Consider the following 9,372-nt stretch of genomic DNA (forward strand, 5'->3'; position numbering starts at 1 on the left):
AAAACATAAAGTAAACATTGAGGACAAGGAGGACATAAACCCCCCTTCGAACCTACCCCTGTGACAGCGGGACTGCTATAGGGCTTCTAGCAGATGTTTTCCCTGCCCAGGATACCCCCACTCTACGTAATTCCCACTCATATGCTTGTCCCCCACTCCAAAAATCCATGGATATTCTTCTGGCCCTACTGCCGAGTTACCGGGACAGGCAGCTCGCCCAGCCGTTAGAATCTACCGTGGCGCCCCACCTCTGTTGGGGTCTCATTTATTCTGGCTGCGAATCCTGTCAACTTGGCCGACCCCGTTGGGATATCGACACTGCCGCCATCTCCCGGCATTCCCCCTACGGGTCTTGTTTTATCATTATATACACTCCTATTAATTTCAATCAATTGATAGAAAACAATGTTATAAACAGTGCAAATATAAACTAAAAATTCGTCTATCCACGTTTATTGTGTTTTCAGATATCATTTCCCCCTTTTTAGCTCCAGAAAATGACAATCCTATTAGCCACGCAACAGCCACGCAAGTACCGTGGCTCCTGGATCACCAGGGTTCTTTTTCAATGGGGATTTTCTCATTTTTTTATTCTTCTGATAACCCACGAAGAACTAACATACTTTAATTACCTCGTCTCGATAATTTCTTACAATCACTGTTTTTTCACTCCTAATTCACTGAACAAATAATACACGTGTTAAACAGAGAATGTACGCCATAAGCTCCAAAATGTTTTCACTGTTCACTCTTCTTTTCCAAGTGTTGACGCTTTATCCGACTACAACGTGGCGTCGTGTGCAAACGCATTGAGTCGAAGTGAGGCTGGACATTCATTTTTCAAAAAAATTTATGGAATTTAGTCGTTATATCGATTTGGTATATAATTATGAAAATTTCTACCCCATAAATTTATCAATCCACCTCAATTTCCTTATTAATTTTATATGAAAACATTAGAATCGATTAATTTAGTTTAATTTTTCTGTATTTGTTCTCTTTCATAAAAAAAATGCCCCTATAAGTCATGTTCAGATGATTCAGAATCATCTGAAAAGTGTAGATTCACTCTCCCCCGGCGAGGTCATTATGCGACCTTTTGGCTCAAATTCGGAAAAAAATTGAAAATCTCCTTTGAAAAAATGAAAAATAAATGTCCCCAAAAGTTATGCTCAGATGATTCAAAATCACCTGAAGCGATGATTTAGAATCATCTGAAACGTGGAGATTCACTCTCCCTCGGAGAGATCATTATACGACCTCTTGGCACAAATTTTCAGAAAAATACAAAAATTTGTCGCATGCTCATTTCCGACACTCTGACTATACAGTGATGTCACGAGCAAGCGCATTGAGTCGGAGAGAGGCTGGTGTGCGTGCGAGTGGCGCCGACATATACTCATTGTGTTCTCTCTCGCACCAGGTGTTCTCCGTCAGAACTTACCTAGAGGGGTAGAAATAGAAAATCGCGTTCACCTTAATACCTGTCGGAGATAGAGGAGAATATATTCCTACAAAAACTGTCGGGAAAATTATAATAAAAATTATGAAAAGAAGAAAAAAATTCATCAATTAACAAAAAAGTTATACTCAATTTTAAGTTGTAATTACATGAAAATTGCTTCCCAATGGGGTGAGAAATATACTTGAAGCTGGAACCTTTTTGAACGTTCAGCAAGACGAAAAAATTGAAAAAAGTTTTTTTTTCGAGGTTTTTTTTTATTTTTCTCACCCCACATTTTCCAACGGCTCTTGGGGATGAATGATGCAGAATAGGGGTGAAGTCGTTAGGACCTTGTTTGGTGAGGAACTAGGTTTACGGTGGATGTGGGAGAAAAATGTGGAGGGAGATGCTGGAAAATTAATGATCGCACTAATTATAAAATTATCACCATTTATTCGTGGAATCGAACCACGTTGTTAATAATTTCTTTGTACACTCTTTGGTAAATTGTCACTGTTGATAGTCTTCAATTTTAATAAAGTGGAATCATTGATAATAGTTGAATTTTAACTAATTATTGTGGTGATGTACTGAACGAAACGGTGATCTTACAAAGACTGGTGATGTACTTGGTTACTAGTAAGCTAGGTGAGGTTCAAGAAGCTACTGTACTCGGTGAGGTGCGATGTAAGACTTCTACAGGTGATTTGCCCGAGTTAGACTTGTATGGTGAGAGCTAAGCCTAAACTGTTTCGCGCGAGTTTCGGTCACTTATGACTGATGACCGGAAGGGTCCCGGAAATTTTCGAAGTAGGCCGATGGTCGACCAGAATGTTCTGGAATTTTAGTTGCGTTTCAAACAGAGCTTTTTTGTAGAGAATTTCGCGCTCTACAACTTTGTTCTTCACCTTTTACATCGTAACTCAAGTATTTCTCGAGTTATTTTAGAAAAACACGTTTTGGGGGTAATTTTCAATTTTTCCACCCCTCCCTGGAGAGTGAACACCCTGATTGGTTTCATATATTGATTACAATAAAAAAACTGATTTATATACAAAAACGCAAACTGGCTTTCAAAACCATGCATTTCCAGACACAATTCACTGGACTAGAGGGGAATCGTTGTCCCCTAGCGGATCCTCGGAATTCCCAGAAATAAATACGACTCAACGAAATTAACTCGAAACAAACTAATATATTTGATAATTTAATTTAACAAAACGGAAAAATAATTTTAGTAGAAACAGAACAAAATTTTTATATAAATTCGATTTCCTATAAAAAAATAATCCTATGGACCAATTATGTGATAGTGCGGAAAATCGGTTATTATTGGGGACGCGGTGGGAAAATTCCCACTTTCCACATCCTCTCAACAAATCTAATTAACTTTGCGCTCCACAACTCGCAGCATCCGCAAAATTCCAATACACAAAAATAAATACAAAACAACAATGAGAACCACAAAATACTACTCGACTCTAAATTACTCTCCTCAACTCAAATATTCAGCTCCACAAAAATACAGAATTTCTCTCGATTAATTCGACTCTCAATTATACGAACTTTATACAAAATGGTTCTCTCAAAATTCGCGTCAACGTTTGGAGATTTCCCCCCTCTCTAATACTCGACAATGTGCTCTGAAGATCACTTATCTCACGAAAATCCGGTCCAAGGCCCCAGCATCCGCACTAGGCTACTCCAGACTCAGAAGGGGTAGGCGATTCCTCAGGCTTACCTCTGATTCTCAAAGCAGTACTTTACTCAACGAAGTTACTCTGCACTACTCAACAATACTCTACTCTATAGCTCGTCTCGGGGAGAACTCAACCGACACTCAACACGCGTGGTTTATTGTCTCATTTTTCGTCAGAGGAGGGAGGTAAATTCTCCCCCTTCCCTCTTGACACTTCTCACGTCTCAATTCGCTGATTTGTGGGCCCTGTTTGTACAGTTTTCTCTCGAAATAATTTTTTAATGTTTTTAGAAGATGTTTAAATTCTTCTATAGTTGTCCCAACGGTTCGTTTTCTCATTTTGAGGGAATGGGGGAGTTTTGAGCTCTCCCCGAGACTCATGTTTTATCTTAATAATAAAAATTATCTTTTTGAACAAAAATAAAAACAAATAAAACTACTTGACAAATGGATTGTCATAAGGTTATCACAAAAATCTCCTCTGCATTCCGAGATATTATAAAAAATCAATTTCTTTGTCTGTCTTTTATGATAAAAGCCATAGACAAATGTCTATGATGGCTTTTATGGGAAATAGTTTGTGGACAATATCTCGGAATGCAAGGTAGAAAGCAGGATTTTTCTGATAACCTTTTTGCTAGACCTTATCTTATCTTACAAGAAAGGACCTTATTGAGAAATTACTACTTTGCTTTAATTCTGAGATATTGTAGAAAAACTCATTGGCAACTGAATCCGAAGATGATTTTTTGATGAATATCTTTGAATCTACGGTAGATGAAAAATTTTTCAGATGAGTTTTTTGTGGATCTCATTTTGCTCTACCAAATAATATTCCCAAAAATTTCTTATACTGATTCCAAGATATTTTTAAAAAACTAATTTTTTGAAGGAACAAATTTTGTTTTTCCCTGCATTTCACCCCTGCATTAATGAGAACACCTAAATTAGAAAGATGTTTTGTGTAGGAAACTTTCTGAACTTTCCGATGAAAGGAAAAAAAAAATCAAGTTTTGGGGAACAATCCCAAATGGCTGTTTGAAACTTTCTTTCTGAGTTCTCCATATTAAAACGTATAGACACATAAGAAACGACATTTCTTTCGACAAGTTGAGAAAATTTCCGATGAAATTTATGGGTTGAAATATATTTTTGTTCATAGTGGATCGTAATTACAGTTGAAAAATGTTTTCCGCCAATAATTGAATTAGAAACCTCAGTTGCGCTCATTTTTTTCTTCATTTCAGGTATATTTTTCGATAAAGAAAACATTCAAAATTTGAAGGTAATTTTTCATATACAGGATTGGCGGATTCATTCAATATGAAATTGTTTAGAGTGAAAACAATTATGAGATGGTAACTCTCACTCGATTTTAGTTCCAAGGTTTCGTTCCAGGTAGTAACGTTACCGGACTTTCGTTCTCGAGTTTCGTTCCAGGCGGTAACGTTACCGGACTTTCGTTCCAACGTTTCGTTTCTGCCAGTAACGTTACAGTTTCGTTTCCTACCTGAGGAACGAAACCGAAACGGCAATGCGTTCCAATACCCGTGAATTTCAAATCACGATTAATAAAGCTCAAGGAACGAGAGGGAACAAGGCAGAACGGGCCGGTTTAAGTTTTCGAAGTCTGCTTATTTTACAATAGGATTCAGTGCAACTTGTTCTTATTTCAAAGCATGAAACACGAACTGGAGAATGCTTTACTTGACTTCAATCTGTCAATCTCGAATTTTTACAAATACAAAACGATTAAAAATTAATTTCCAACCTTTATATGTGAAGAGTGATACATAAAGTATTTTACAAATTAATTATTTAACGTATCAACTGTATTTTCTCAAAAATATTTTTTAACTTTATCAAAAATGCTCCCATGGAGCTTTAAATCGCCAGTCTCATATATCAGTGGAGGGGAAATTATCTTTCTGTATTGTTTTATATCGATGTAGCCGTGAACAATCATTGGCTCGGATTTCAAACAATTCAAACTCTCATCCAAAATGTACTAATGTCACAGAACTTACTAAGGAGTACGATATCCTCTTGTATTCAGTGTAAGAATCCTGCTCACTGACAAAAGTAAAAATATTATTTATTATGTACGTCAACGCGGTACGTTAGCCACAGTGAGGTACGCCGGTTAATTTAACTGATTCCAAATGACTTCGATGTGATTTCATGACTTCGGCACGACTTCAAGACCTCGGCATGATTACAGAAATAATTTCAGAGAGTTGAAATAGCGTGACTTCGGTGATTTCGACNCCACAGTACGGTACGCCGGTTAATTTACAATTGACTTGAAATGTTTTCGATGTGATTTCATGACTTCGGCGCGATTTGAAGACCTCGGCATGATTACAGAAATGATTTCAGAGAGTTGAAATCGCTTGACTTCAGTGATTTCGATGACTTCAATGAATTCACATGATTTCAACGTGACTTCAGATTGACTTCATCACAGAGTGGCGCCATGACTTCGGGAGTGAGTACACGGAGAAAAAAATTCCAGAATTTTTCAGGCGAAATTCAGGCAAAAATTACCGTGCCGTCTGGTAAAGTGGGTTCAATTGTCTAGCACCAGAAAAATTCCGGTGCTGCATAGTAAAAATTCCGGTAACGCACAATAAAAGCTTGATCCCTGACTGTTTTCTATTACATGATAAATTTCATTCAATAGTTAAAAATGAGTAAACATTGTCATTCAGCATATCATCCTATTAATTTTATTTTAACCTCTCCTCCATATCCTCTCTCCCATATTAAAAGCGGAATGCGCGGCAAACGTATGTGGAACGTTTGACAGGCCAATGTATATCTACAGCGTTATACACCTCATGAAGCGAAAATAAAGGGCACTTATTTTATTTCTTAACCGTTTTATCACAACACTAATTAATATTTCACTGAATTGATATTATGAAAAACATTAACCTGGGGTTTCAGTAAGGAGATATGTGAGAGAGGAGGCTAGAGGAGGCGACGGAATAAATCATCTGGTCACGTTGAGTCGATGTTCGTGGTTGCGGAGGGGGGACGAAGAGTACCGAAATCTTACGAATGCGCGATCGGGTCCTAGGATTCTGGTAGAGCACCGGAAAAATTTGCCAGTCAGTGTCATAATTTTTCTCGTATTTCTCGTAAAAATTCACTGTCGCTTCGATTTTACCGTGCTGCACAAGAATTTTTCCCCACATTTATCCGAAAAATGACTCGTGCAACAGTACTTTTTCCTACTCTTTGCGGTACATTTGGCCTGGAAAGACCATCTGAACCAACTTTACTGTGCGGGCACGGTAATTTTTCTCGTACATTTCTCTCCGTGTAGCCCCTCGACTCCTGTAGATATACCGACACCTCTCAAAGAATGTTGTGGAAAAACTCAAGATGTCATAGAACGTAAAGATTGCGACTAATTTGTAATGATTGATTGATTAATGATTGATTAGTTGATTGTTTTCGAGTCCCTCACAGCAAGGGGGACGAGCAGGCAATTACAAAAATATATAATAACAAGCAGGGGGTCGAGCCAATCCGTCAGAAGGATCGTTAGTTTTTGCGTCATTAGTCTCTTTTTTTTCTTCTACCAATTCCATTGGTAGTAAGCGTGTGACAGGCATACAATCGTAACCACATGCCACAGGTTGTCTACAGGAAAATAGTCAACCTTTTAATGAAACAGATTTATACAAAAAGTTAAATATCTCCGAACCTACTCGGCCGGTTGCGCCTATCCAAAATCCCAACCTTCAGTATTGTAAGAGTATGTATCAATAATCATATCAATATTTTGATTGATCTAGATAGGAGCTGTCGAGACGAGTATTTTGAAAAAAGATAAAATCAAATCCGTTGAGTATTTTGTGAGATATTTAGCAAAATATATTTACACATATCACAACCTCTCAAATACCCTACTCGACGAACGCACCCAAATAGAGTGACTTTCGCGGGAGGGTGCCGCCGTGTTATTTAGACTCCAGCGTTGCCGAATCCACCCTACACTTCCCGAGCGCGTTCAGCGAGTTCCCAGCAACGTCGCGCAACAGGCAATTTCATTTAACTCGGGAAAAAATTGTTCACCTGTTGGAAATAATTTTCTTTCTCCCAGAATTAAGGATACAAAGTTGAAAAAAAAATACTAGAATTTTCCAGATACTTCAACTGACGAATTCAATTTTTCTCAAATTTTTCCGGTCAACCAGTCGATGGGAAGGTGAATAAGACGACGTGCTGCGGCAATTCCCTCGCATGGTGACCAGTCTAGGGTTAAAGCTATTCGCATAGAAACATACGGAAATGATGGCTGGGGAGGTTTAGCACGCCTCCAATAATAGGTCTTTGCATAAACAAGAATAGTTCTCTACCTTCTTTTTTCATTCTGATCAAACCCGACAAATTGTTTTTCTCGCATCCCATATACTTTCCAATGTACAAGAAATCTCTATTTACCTCTTTTTGTGTTTTGATCTCTATTGTACACGGTACATTATCATAACATTCAACGAAATATCTCTGTAAATACCTGGCTGAAGACCTTCGGGCGATGGCCGGTCGCAAGCCCCTTGCAGCAAATCACGTTAAAAATAAAAAATAGATAAATAAATAAAAAATATTTAAACATAAGATTGCATATCTCAGGAATATTTTAGCCGATTGCACCCACCCAAAATACCAACCTCTGGTATTATACGAGCTAGGATCGTACTAAATTTCAACTTGCCATCTCCATTTTTGCTCAAGTTATCGTGTGTACAGATTTTTCATGAAAAAACGGAAAAACGGCAATATCTTCAAACTTTTTACCAAAAAGTATAAATATTTTGATTGATCTAGATAGAACCAGTCGAGACGAGTGTTTTGAAAAAGGAAAAAATCAAATACATTGAGTATTTTATGAGATATTTACACAATGGGTGCGTTTCGCAATCGAGGTAGTCGCAGTAACAGTACTGCAACCCTATTCAATTTTGCTTGACTGTAGCTACGGTAGTTGATTCCGAAACGCACTCATGCACTCATAAGGTTGCATATCTCAGGAAACGGAGCAGGCCTCTTTGGCGCCAGGGTTTTGGCGCGGCCATTGTCGTGTTCAGGTCGCGCCTAAATAGTGGCGCCAAAAAGTCGCGTACCCAATTTCAACTTGCAACTCCATTTTTTCTCGAGTGATCGTGCGTACAAGATTTTTCATGAAAAACGGAAAACGGCCATATCTTTAAACATTGCATGAAAAGGTATAAATATTTTGATTGATCTAGATAGAAGCTGTTCAGGCGATTATTTTAAAAAAGCAGTTGACTGCTCCTATATTGCAGAAGCCATGTGACTGTTACTTTATGTGTTATTTGTATTTTAATTGTTTATTTCTACCAATTCTATTAATAAGCTTCCGAATGGATTAATAGCAATTCCCTTTTTCAATTTACAGGAGGAACTATTTTCTCACGTCACATTCCTATCCCAATTTTTCCTCAAGTTACTGTGCGAACAAAGAATTTAGGGAACACCAAAAATGGAAAATCGCTTATACGAAGTTGATTAATTGAAATGAATCTCCAAAACTTTGTATAAACGGGTACATATATTTTGATTGACCTAGATGGATGACATGGAGAAGAGTATTTTGAAAAATAAGTGGATATCTCGATTTTTGCACACGTTAGCGCGTACAAGGATTTTGATGAAAAAACAGAAAAAGGGGAATTACCCTGGCGAATAAGGATCCATGTTGTAGCATGGATGTAGCATGGATGTGCATGGATGTCATTTTAAGGCGAAAAATGGGCCAAAAATGATTGGAATATAATCAAAAAATTATTTAAATGCTGATAGACAAACAATTGGTCCCAATTAATACCCATTAATAGGTTATTTTGTATAATTAGGAGAAATTATTGATGGTGTGCTGTGTGGTAAAGAAGTTCAGATGGGAGAATGCCGCGAGATGGCGCCAGTGTTAAATTATCGAGTCGGCGGTAAACTGTCAGCAGTCGCAGGCATATTTTTTATTCTATTTCACTTATGAATATTAGATAGGTTTGGGGGGGGGGTTGATTTGGAATATTAGCACTAACCCATTTTGCCCCATTTGGGAATTTCGCAATAGATTATTGTGGGTGGCGGGGGGAGGGGGGGGGTCAAGCGGGAAATAGCTCACAGACCCATTTCGCCCCATTGGTTATTTATTTTCTGAATGAGCGAGAGGAGGGATGTCAAGTCGGAAAAC

The sequence above is a fragment of the Diachasma alloeum genome, unplaced genomic scaffold (assembly GCF_001412515.2).
Source record: "Diachasma alloeum isolate Michigan unplaced genomic scaffold, Dall2.0 Dall_scaffold_01068, whole genome shotgun sequence".
NCBI lineage: Eukaryota > Metazoa > Arthropoda > Insecta > Hymenoptera > Braconidae > Diachasma > Diachasma alloeum.